This window comes from Macaca nemestrina, chromosome 16 (assembly GCF_043159975.1).
Source record: "Macaca nemestrina isolate mMacNem1 chromosome 16, mMacNem.hap1, whole genome shotgun sequence".
Classification (NCBI taxonomy): Eukaryota; Metazoa; Chordata; class Mammalia; order Primates; family Cercopithecidae; genus Macaca; species Macaca nemestrina.
Window position 1 is genome coordinate 50541458 of NC_092140.1, and position 12660 is coordinate 50554117.

Here is a 12660-nt window from a genome sequence, read left to right on the forward strand (position 1 = left end):
CAGAAAAAAAGCTAAACATGAACCTAAAACTCAAAAAACTTCACACAAATTAAACTTATTTAAATAATTTTTCCTCTCAAAGTTGATTATTTACCAAAACAGAGTGTGGGTCAACAGTTTACAAGTACTAAGTGATCAATATGAGCAAAGATAAATAAAAATTGCATTCATCAAACTTTCTTACTAATATCAATTAGATGATACTTATTCATTGATTGGCTTAATATGTACCACATAAAGGTGTGTAATTTTTTTTTTCGTATTTTAACTAAATACGCACATATATGTATGCAAAAGCTTGCCCTCTCATTCAGCATACCTAACAACTTATTTGGCAAAACAAAAATTCAGGAATAATAAACAAGAAATATATTATACACCGTGGTGACTATAGTTAATAACAATATATTATACCCTTGAACATTGCATTTTAGAATATAGATTTTAGTTGTTTTCACCACAAAAGAATAATAAGAGTTCATGCATATGTTAAATAGTTTAATTTAGTTATTACACAATGTATATACACATTAAAACATCAGGCCAATCACCATAAATATATATAATTCTTGTCAATTATAAAAAAATAGAGTGCAGTTTTGACATTCTTGCACAATTAAAGAGAAAGGAGAAGAAAAGTGGAGTCCCCGGGGCAGATATTGAGTGAATTCAGATATTGGAGGATTTGTGTTGGAACAAAACAAGACTGCAATGAAATGTCATGCATGAATGCATCTTGGTTTTGGTGACTACCTGAGGTTACCTTCACAGGCATGTTTGCAATTGGCCTCACTGAACCACATTTGACTAATACAATTTGGCTCACAGTTATGCTCATCTATACCACTAGGTGAAGCAATTCTTTTTCTGAGGAAAATAGAACTCACTCTGCTCTGGCTTTTATGAGGGGGAATAGGCTATAAGCAGTTGAGGAAGAACGCTCCATGAGTTACCATCCTTCCCTCCTCCTGCATGCCAGAAGAGGTAGAACCCACTGAAGAAGGAGCAGAATAAAAAATGGAAACCTTAGTTACAAGTCCAAGGAACTCTATCCGCTTTATTTATTTATTTTTTTTTATGTGTAGCTTGATTTACAGTTTTTGCTTTGAAAGAATGTAACTATTTTACATGTTTCATAAAGTATCAGTAGCCGAATAGACCAAGAGAAAAGGATTGTCTAGCCGCTTTCTAGGTCCACTCTTTCACTGGTGGATCTTTTTGCAGTAATGGTCAATAGGACTAGCTAGATCTTTTCCTTAATGTCTGTAAATAAACATACAAGTTCTTTTAGTTTTAAAGGAAATATTCATTGCCACAGGGAATAGGCAGGGGATAATAAAACATAATGAAGTGAGAAAGATTCTGTGTCAGTCAGCTATGTCAGTTATGCTGTGTCAGTTATGCTGTGACAACAAACAAGTCGCCAATCTCAGTTAATCTCAGTTAAGATTTAGGATAAACTAGGGTAAACTAAGTTAAGATTTAGGTAAATTTCCTTGCAAATCTAGGTGGTTGTTGGAGCAATTATCCTTTACGAGTCAAACCAAAAGAGGCTTAACCGTCTTGTAGACATATATGTGAATATACAACTTTCTACTTCTGTGGGGCAGAGAACGAGTGAATGAAAGACTCAAGCACTAGCAATTAAATTATTTCACTCAGAGGCAACATATGTCATTTCCACTCGCATATTCTTGGTCAAAAATCATATAGGAATGCTAACTTCAGGGATCAGGTCAGTATAATATTTCTTTGCAACCAGTATGGAAAAAAATAGAGATAATTTCTGCCACAACTCTAATCTTACAAGTTCCTTAATCTATGGTTTCTTAATGTATTTTAGCATAATAAAATAAATTTTACAAGTATGAGGTTTCACACATGATTATCAAATCATAAGGTATGAATAAGAATACATAGGTATAGCTAGGATTCTTGACTGGAGCTAGAATGTAAAAATTATTATATGTAATACACACACACACACACACACAGAGTCATGCACCACGTAACAATGCTTCCATTTACAATGAACCACATATATAACAATGGTCCCATTAGATTAAAATACCATACTTTTGCTGTACCTTATCTATGTTTAGATACACAGATACCTATGAATGTGTTACAAAAGCCTATAGCATTCAGTAAAGTAGCATGTTATATAGGTTCGTAGCCCAGGAACAATAGGCTATACCGCATGGTTTAGGTATGTAGTAGGATACTCCACCTATGTTGGTGTAAGTACACTCTACGATGTTCATGAAGAGTCTAATGACCCATTTCTCAGAATGTATCATCATTGTTAAGTGAGACATAATTGTCTGTATATATATATACACATACACACACATATATATAGGCATACCTCATTTTTGTTTTGCTTTATTGGGCTTTTTCAGATACTGTGTGTTTTATATAAATTGAGAGTCCGTTGTAACCCTGTGTCGTGCTAGGGAATTTGTGCCTTTTTCCAATAGCGTGTGCTCACTTCCTGTCTCTGTGTCACATTCTGGGAATTCCTGCAATATTTCAAGCTTTTAAAATATTATTTTGTCTGTTGTGGTGATCTGTGATGAAAGATCTTGGATGTTACGATTGTAATTGTTTTGGGGTATCATAAACCGGATCCATATAAGACGATAAACTTAATTGATAAATGTTGTGAGTGTTCTATTTAACCAAGTGGCTGTTACCCCTTTTTTCAGACCTCCCTATTCACAGACATAAAACAATATTGAAATTAGGCCAATTAATAACCTTATAATGCCCTTTAGACATTCAAGTGAATAGTCACAGGTCTCTCATTTTAAATCAGAAGCTGGAAATAATTAAGCTTAGTAAGGAAAGCATGTTGAAAGCGAAGACAAGTAAAAAGCTAGACTCTTGTACAAAAGAGCCAAGTTGTGTGTGCAAAGACAAAATTCTTGAAGGAAATTAGAAGTGCTACTTCTGTGAATACAAAGATGATAAGAGAACGAAACAACCTTATTGCCTATATAGAGAAAATTTTGGAGGTCTGGATAGAGGACTAAACCAGCCACAAAGCCTAAGAGTTACAATCCTTGCCTGTTCTGCAAGCCAGAAAACTCAAAGCCTAATTCAGAGCAAGGCCCTAACTATCTTCAATTCTACAGAGACTGAGAGAGGTAAGAAAACTTCAGAAGAAAAGGTTGAAGCTAGCAGAGGTTGGTTCAGGAGGTTGAGAGAAAGAAATTGTCTCCATAACGTCAAAGTGCAAGCTGAAGTAGCAAGTGCTGACATAGAAGCTACAGCCAAGTATACAGAGGATCTAGATAAGATAATACATGCGGCTACATTAAACAAGATTTTCAATGTAGATGAAAGAGCCTTCTATTGGAATAAGACACCATCTCGGACTTTTGTAGCTACATTGGAGTCACTGTCTGGCTTCAAAGCTTCAAAAAACAGGTTGACTCTTATTAGGGGCTAATGCAGCTGATAATTTTAAGTTGAAGACAGTACTTATTTACCATTTTTATCATTCAAAAAATCTTAGGGCCCTTGAGACATACATGAAATCTATTATGTCTATGTTCTATAAATGGATCATCAAAGCCTGAATAGTAGCACATCTATTTACAACATGGATCACTGAATATTTTGAGACTAATTTTGAGATCTACTACTAAGAAAAAAAGATTCCTTTCAAAGTATTACTACTCATTGACAATGTGCCTGGTCATCCAAGAGCTTATATGGGAAGTATAAGGAAATTAATGTTTTCATACCTGCAAACACACCATTCATTCTCCAGCTTGTGGGCCAACAAATAATTTTGACTTTCATGTCTTACTGTTTAAAAAACATATTTTGTAAGGGCATACCTGTCAAAGCTAGTGATTATTCTGATGGATCTAGGCAAAGTAAATCAAATTTTCTGGAAAGGGTTCACTACTATAGACACCATTAAAAACATTCATGATTCATTGAGAAAGTCAAAATATCCACATTAACAAAATTTGGAATAAGTTAATTCTAATCTTCATGAATAACTTTGAGGAACTCAAGACTTCAGTGGAGGAAGGAACTGAAGATATGATAGAAACAGCAAACGAACTGAAATTAGAAGTGGAGCTTGAAGATGTGACTATATTGTTCCAATCTCATGATCAAACTTGAATGGATGAGGACTTGCTTCTTATGAATGAAGAAAGAAAGTGGTTTCTTGAGATGGAATTTAATTCTGATGAAGAGGCTGTGAATATTGTATTAATGCCACCAAAGGATTTAGAGTATTTCATAATACTTGGAATATTGATAAAGCAATGGTGGGGTTTGAGATGATTGACTCTAAATTTGAAAAAAAAACATTATCTTGTGGATAAAATGCCATCACACAGCACCACATGCTACAGAGAAAACCTTTAAATAAGGAAGATTCAATCAATGTGGTAAACCTCATTGTTCTTTTATTTTAAGAAATTCACAGCCATCCCAACCTTTAGAAACCACCACCTTGATCAATCAGCAGCCATCAATATTGAGGAAAGATCCTCCACAAGTAAAAGAATTACAACATGCTAAAGCACTAAGATGATCACTAGCATTTTTTAGCAGTATTTTAAATTAAGTTATGTAAATAGTGTTTAAACATAATGATATTGCACATAATAAATTACAGTAAAATATAAACATAACTTTTACATACACTGAGAAAGCAAAAAATGTGCATAACTCACTTTATTATAATATTTAATTTAGGCAGGGCACGATGGCTCACGCTTGTAATCACAGCACTTTGGGAGGCTGAGGTGGGCGGATCACCTAAGATCAGGAGTTCAAAACCAGTCTGGCCAACATGCCAAAACCCCGTCTCTACCAAAAATAAAAAATTAGCTAGGCACGGTCGTGGGTGCCTGCAATCCCAGCTACTCAGGAGACTGAGGCAGGAGAATTGTTTGAACTCAAGAGGCAGAGGTGGCAGTGAACTGAGATCATGCCATTGCACTCAGTCTGCGCAAGAGTGAAACTCCATCTCAAAAAAATATATAAATATATATAAATTATATATAAATAACAGTATATATAATTTTATATTATATATAAAGTTATATATAATTATATATTTATATATAATAATTATATTATATATACAGTAATTATATATTATATATAATTATATATAATATATATGATTACTTATAATATATAATATAAATAATAATTATATATAAATATATAACTTATATGTTTATATATAATTTATTACAGTGGTCTGGAACTAAATCTGGAATATCTCTAAAGTATGTCTGTGTGTATGTGTATATGTGTGACATCAATAATGTACTCCAGGGAAACTGGTGAATGTGACAATTAACTCATTACATTTCTCTAGCTCATAGTCCACTCATATACACATCTCATATACCAGACTAATAAGTTTAGATATAACTTTTTTCAGCCTTCTTCTTTGTGAACCAGCTAAGCTTTAGATTAGATAGATGACAAAATAGAGGTTATGTTAGTTCATGTAAGGTGATTGAAGTAGGTTGAACAGCCAGATGGGGAGACACAGTTCAGCTGTACGAGTTATTTTTACATAGAACAAATTATTGCACATATTTGTATCCATGTAAATAAATATTTATGTAGGGCGGGAGATAAGACAGTCTTCCTTGTTAAAGAAGACACTTCAAGTTCAAAAGAGGCACTCTTCTATTTTAATGCTGCCCTATAAAATTGAGGTATGCCCTTTGCCATCCTCTTAGAGAAAATGTGGGGCATCAGAGCAAAGAGTTTTAATGATCTTCTGGACTGCTTATGATGACTCTTCTGAAAGTTATTTATTATTACATAGTATGGCTCCTCCACATTTTGTTGATCTGGTTTTTAGTAAAAGATCACTTGCTTTTATTTTTTATATCCCTACTAACCCATGTGCATGTACACATATACACAAAGAGCCATGACCAATATTTTTGTTTTATAAATGTACTCTACAGACTTTGAAATAGTTGTAGAAGGATTGAGAAAATAGCCTGGTGGCTTAAGTGAGAAAGAAGAAAGATCAAAACAAATATGAGACACGATCTCCTCTTGCTTTGTTTAAAGGAATAAATGAGCATTCTGACAGGCCTCTAGCAGCAGGCCTCTGGAGGAAGACCAGCCAGGTCTCTAGGATCTTCTCTTGAGCACAACATGCAATTTGAAGAAGGTTTAGGATTGAAATCCAAGGGAAAGTTTGAAGCTTTGGACTCTGGAAGGTTTCAGAATCAGGAACTCTAGAGGTGGGCTGGATTCTATTGATAGATCTCCCCAGATACAGTCCCTCCTTGCTCCTGCATTCAGTCTTTCCTCAACACTCCTTGCAGCACCCTGCCTCAGCTGCTGCTTAACTAACAGATGGCTTAGGATTTGTACAGGTTAGGAGACTACGACTCTTCATCTGCACTATAATTTGGGACACCTGAGTGGGGACACTGTAGCTTGGTTACTTTCACTTGGGTCTTCAGTGGCTGCCATTTATCATTGATTTATAATCTTATTACCTACTTAATTAGTTACAAGCAGAGCACTGAATTTTGGGAGATTTCACCCTGTTCAAATGCAATAAGTCCATATGGTAGTTGCAGGAATTGAAAAAGAGGGAAGATATCTAGATCACTTCTCAGGCATACTTTAATCTATCCTGTGAGCCCAGACACTGTAGCAATACCAGAGCACATATGCCTAACAATAGCTGAACATGAAGACCACCCCCACCTATTAAGCCATTCTACATTGTATAGAGCATGCAAGTGTTCTGGGGTTAGTGTCAATATGAGGTGAGGCTAATGCCTCTTGACATAAAGAATTATTAAGGACAACAATAAAATTAGTGGAATCGTTGCAAGCAGGGTGAAAAGTTTTCCTGATGCCTTCTAATGTAGGAAAAATGTGATGGTGGATGTAGCCATGCCCACCCTAATGTAACCAAAAATAGTCTCAATCATGCAACAAAAGACAGAATGTGGAAAGATGAAATTGCTGCCTTTGTACTTATATTGCCTCACAACCTCTGACCCCTACTATCCCTTAAAATAGAAGAAGAAAAAAAATCTATTTAATTTCTTTTCTCTAGCAGTTCCCTCTCTGTTTGTGGTTCTATTTGAAGGAAAGAAAATATGCTCACATGTACTTCTGAGTATAAATTGTATCTGATTTTTGAATTATGTGAAGATCTGAATAAGAAAAGAAAGTGATACTAACCTTAACTGAATCCAAATTATTATTTCCACCTGGCCTCAAGTCTGAACCAGACTTTGTAATTTATTCTTTTCCCCTTGGATTCCTTTTTTCAAAACCAACTTTTTTGATTCTCAATGTGTTAGGTTTGATTCTTTATTCTTTTTAAAATTTGAAGTTGAATGTGTAAGTTATTTATTTATTTATTTTTATTTTTTTGGAGACAGAGTCTTGCTCTGTTTCCCAGGCTGGAGTGCAGTGGCGTGATCTTGGCTCACTGCAACCTCTGCCTCTCAGGTTCCAGTAATTCTCCTGCCTCAGCCTCCCAAGTAGCTGGGATTACATGCATCCGCCACCATGCCTGGCTAACTTTTTGCATTTTTAGTAAAGAAGGGGTTTTACCATGTTGTCCAGGCTGGTCTCAAGTGCCTGACTTGAGGTGATCTACTACCTTTGGCCTCCCAAAGTGCTGCAATTACAGGTGTGAGATACGGCACTTGGCCTTATTTTTGAGATTTTTAAAAAATTTGCCTTTAAAGCTGTTTACTGAAGTATAATATAAATACTTGCAAGTAAATCAGAGTTTAGGTCAAATAATTTTAAAACACTGACTATGTTGTGTAACTAGCATCCTAGATCAAAACTCTCAGAAACCTTTTCATATTTCCTTTCAGTTTTCTACTCTCTTCCAAAACATATACAAATATAACTGATATTTTTTCTATTTTTTCTGTCAAATGTATGAGTAGTATTGGATCTACTATTAATGTGCTTTCCAGGGTTGAAAATCTTTGCTTTAATAGGCCTAAACTACAGTCCAGTTCCATTTCATATCTGCAGCCTTATTCTGGTCAGTTTAATAGCTACTTTCAGAAGTATACAGTAATTCGGATCCAAAGATATAAGCAAATGGAAATTTGACTTGTAACATACTCCAGCTTGGGAGATTCTCCACAAACTAATTACCTTTGACTTTAATTAATGTAATCCCTAAGTAAATATAACTTAATATCCAACCTATAAAATGTATTCCTTTAAATCATAATAGTCTCCTGGCATGCCAAATTTATTTAAGTGTTCATTTTTCATGCTTGTGAAATAGAGAAAATTGCATTATGTATCTTGAAATTTGGATTTGTCTTACTATTTATTTTTCTCTTATTAAGAATGTAGCTTCCTCTCAGGGTAAAATCAGTATTCTGTTTTTGAATTTCCTTATCTGTTTATTTTCTTGATATTATGGCTATTAATATGTTACCCTCATGCTAAAGTTCAATTCAAAGTATCAGAAATGTGAGACTCCCCCTACTATTCAATGAATCATCTTCTGAGATTGTTTTCTTTAGGTAAATGAAAGTTAAGTCTGCTTTTCACTGACATGATTATGCCATATCTTGCACAAATACTCCCAAGCAACAGGATAAGCACAAATGTTATCAAAGGTGTGGGAGGAGGAGTAACTATCCCTTCGAAGACCAGTCCCTGTGGTAAAAATTTGATTGTGCAAGGAATGTGACTGGCACATCAAATCTCCAACCTTGGTCATTTTTCAGTGAACCATGACTCATAGAATATTAAATAAATAAGACTTTATATGTGATTTCACTCTCAAAAACTAAGAACAAGAAAAAAATAACACAATAATAATAAACTCACACAAATAATCCTACATTTTATAATTTGGATTGCACATGTATAGTTACTACAAAACTCTGAAGGTTTATTTCTTTGATACCACAAAATAAATGTGAATTTGGAACTTATGGGTTGAACTGTTAAAATATTGTAAACTATGCACAAACTGTGCACATGATGTAGAACTGAATACTCTGCCCTGTTATAAAATGTATAATGTGATAATAGACACTAGACACCTAACAAGAATTAATTTATAAAAAAATGAAAATTATGTGTGGATATTTACAAACTTGTCTTTAGATTTTCAAAACATATTCTCTAAAGCTTTTCTACTTTTGTAACAATTTTAAACACATGTTCTGTAACCTTTTCCTCTTTCATAACCATTAAATGGGACAGAAACAGAGACTGAATATAGCTAAACTGAAAAGGAAAGTGGCAGATGACCCGAATAGAAGAAAATTTTAAAAAGGTTCAAATTATAGAAACACTCATTCACTATAGATGTCATTAAAATTATGTATCAAAATATTTATATGCATCATTTATCAAAACCATAAAAGCCTACCAGCCATACAAAATTGATAGTATGAGGTAGGTTTCTCTCCCTGACATCACCCAAGATATTTTATTTACTTTATATATTTCCTTAAAACATGGTGAAATTACAAACCATTTTACTATAAGAATTTTAGGAAAATAATTTTTCATCTTTTCTGTATGGCAGAGTGTTAAAAATCCAAATAGTAAGAATATACAGAATGGCTCATTCTATTATGCCTTTTGCTGAATTTCTTTATTATTTATTGTTTTTTTTTTCAACTTATCCAAGGCTTTCAGTTGTTGTAGCCTCTGGGAATTATCCTCATATTATAAAATCCACATACAATTTAGAGTGATTGACAGGCTCCAATGAGGAGGGATCAAAACTGGACCAGCGGGGGCACTACATGTCAGCGATGGTGCGCAAACATATCCCAGAGATTCATAGAATTTTTTTATATATATTTTACTAGGCATATATTTTGCATCAATGCCTAATTTGCTTAAACCTGGGAAAATATTTCATGCACTGAGAAGAGTAAATAATGAAGTAAAACTGAAAGAGTAAAATGTGTTGACTAAAAAAGCAGAGTTGATGGTAGATGATGTGCTATACTGAAAGTGAATAAAACAACAGAAGATTCTTTCAGGATTTCTTGAAAGATAATGTGATCAATAATAGAAGACTCGGGACAACCAGCGGATAATGAAAGAAGTTAAATAATAACAGAATAGAATATGTAGAAAAATAGTAAGTTTCTTTCTGAGGTTATCATGAAGAAAATTGCAGACAAGATGTCTGGATTAAAAAGAAAGCTTCAAAGAAGCAGCATGAATATTTTCTTTAAAATAAACACATTCAGTTTAAGGCAAATGCTGACGGACACAGTAAGGACTTCTTGATAATGAAATACATGAATAAAAGTCAAACACAGTTTTAAGAAAAGTTATGAATGCAGAAGGCTGTGAGTTAATAAAGTAAAAGCACAAGTCCTTAATTGGTATAAACATTTACAAAATATTTCATATCATGAGCCCTGTAGTAATTACATGTGGAGTTGAACAGAAGATGTGCAGGACAGTGAAAATTTCTGTGACATTTTTCCTCATTAAGAGCTCACTTCTCTCTTTTAATTCTTTTCAAAAACAGTTTTAGGAATACTTTTTTTTTCATTTTTAATATAACTTTCTGAACCTTGAATATGAAGTCAAGTATTTTATAACTTACCAATGTCATCATGCGGTAAGACTTGCCTCTGGAAAAGACTCCGTGAGTTTGGGAGCTGTACAGTACCCCTGGGCTTACAGTTGGAAGGGGCCCATACCTGAGTTAACGCTCTGCTATTGCTAACTGGAAATTCTTAATTTTTGAGCAAGGGACCCCACATTTTCACTGTGCACTGGGCTTTGCAAATTATGCAGCCTGTCCTGTATGCTTTCCTTCAAACTTAAAAAATCTGTTTTGCTCTCTTTTTCCACTTCCCCATAGAGGCACCTCTAAGGAAAATTCTTTTGCCAGTAAAACTATCTTTAGGATGAATCACTATTACTCTCTCTCTCATTTCCTCTTTGTGGAAAATTTCTGAGGGATATTCTAAGATATCCACAGATGTGACATTATATGATTATTGTTGCTGCCTAGGGATTCCTCCTTATTGTTTTTCTCAAGTGTTTTATTGCCATAAATTAAGTTAGGAAACTCAGGGGCAGCATAGATTTGTGAGAAAGTGATGAACATGATGCTTTAAAATTATTATGGGGCATTCTTTGGGAGATTTCTAGAAGGCATTTGGTGAAATGATCTGGAGTTTAGGAGACTGGTTTAGGATAGGAGTCGTCAGCCTTTACGTTTTTCATGAAGTCATTTCTGTGAATGTCAGCAGTAAGGTTGAGTGTATAAAGTGAGAAGTTCAAGGCCAGACACCTGGGAAATGCTGGCTTAAAGGGTTGCAATGACAAGTTCATACTAGACAAAAATAGCATACAGAGGGGCAGAATGAAGGAAAACAAACAAAGTCAAAACTGAGAGAATACAGAAACAAGACTTAGATTTCAACTCCATTACTCCGTTATATGTGTCTTATGCTATTGTCAAATTGGACTGCATTCCACTTTTTTGAAAGACACTACCCCTGTTTGGTTGCCATAAATTCACCACTTTTTAATTGTCAAAATCGTATTCATGTCAAAGATCTTGCTCAAATATCACTCTTTTTTTGTTTTATTTCTTATTCTCAGAGAGCGATATTGTGATGCCCCAGAAATTTATTTCTACCTCTCTTTTAATTATTTCTCAGTTTGCCTTGTAATGGGGTTGTTGCACTTTTTTATCTTTTCTACTGCATAACAGATGGTTTTTGTGCAAGACCTTTGGGCAAACATCTCTTTATATCCATCAGAAAGTAATATAGTCCAGTGTCATGTGAGTATGCCCATGGATATTTGTTGAATACAAATAAATTGTTAGAATTGAGCTGAGTCTAGCTGGCTGAGTGGCATAGCTGATGGTGGTGGCCCAAAGCCTTTTAGCACCTATGAGCTCTCTAGTCTGAGTCCTATAGGGGCCAGTCCCACGCAGGAATGGCACAACTAGAGCAAGCACCTTGAGCGATCTTAACCCTTGCAACATGTCAGTGCCAGGGGAAAATGCATCCCCTCTTCCCCCAACCTCAGGCCCCACCAGAGTAGGCTTGCCTGCCATAGACTCCCCCTATACTACATAGTCTTCTAGGATCTCTCTGGATGGGCTCACTGTGGGTGATATTCCAAGTTAGTAATATGAAACAACATGCAGTAAACAGCAATACCTCACCACAGAATACTGGTTTAAAGACTGGACAGATTCTGCAGCAGGAAAGGGGGTTTGCCTTAATGTTTAAAGTTAGTAGAGGCCTGTTAAATCACACCAAATGGCAACCTACCATTATCCAAGCTGTTCCTGAGGGACAAGGCTAAACCATCATACAAGTATTTATGTTTGGGACACAGCCTTGTAGCAGATATAGTTGGTCTTGTGGAAATAGATCAAGGTCTCGGGGGAAAAAGTAGAAGATAGAGAAACAGAGGGAAAGACTTTACAGGTTCAGGGCCAACAAGACCAGACTCAGAAGACTTTCATCTAGCAAGTGCAGACAGCCTTCACCACCAGCCAGATACACAAAGAAACAGATTGCTATCCTAGGGCAGCAAGTAGGACAGATCATGGTCTACCAGCCAGTTAATGCAGATGGCACCATTCTCTAACAAGCCAGCATCTCAGCAGTCAGTTTTACAGTAGCATAGACTTTTCAG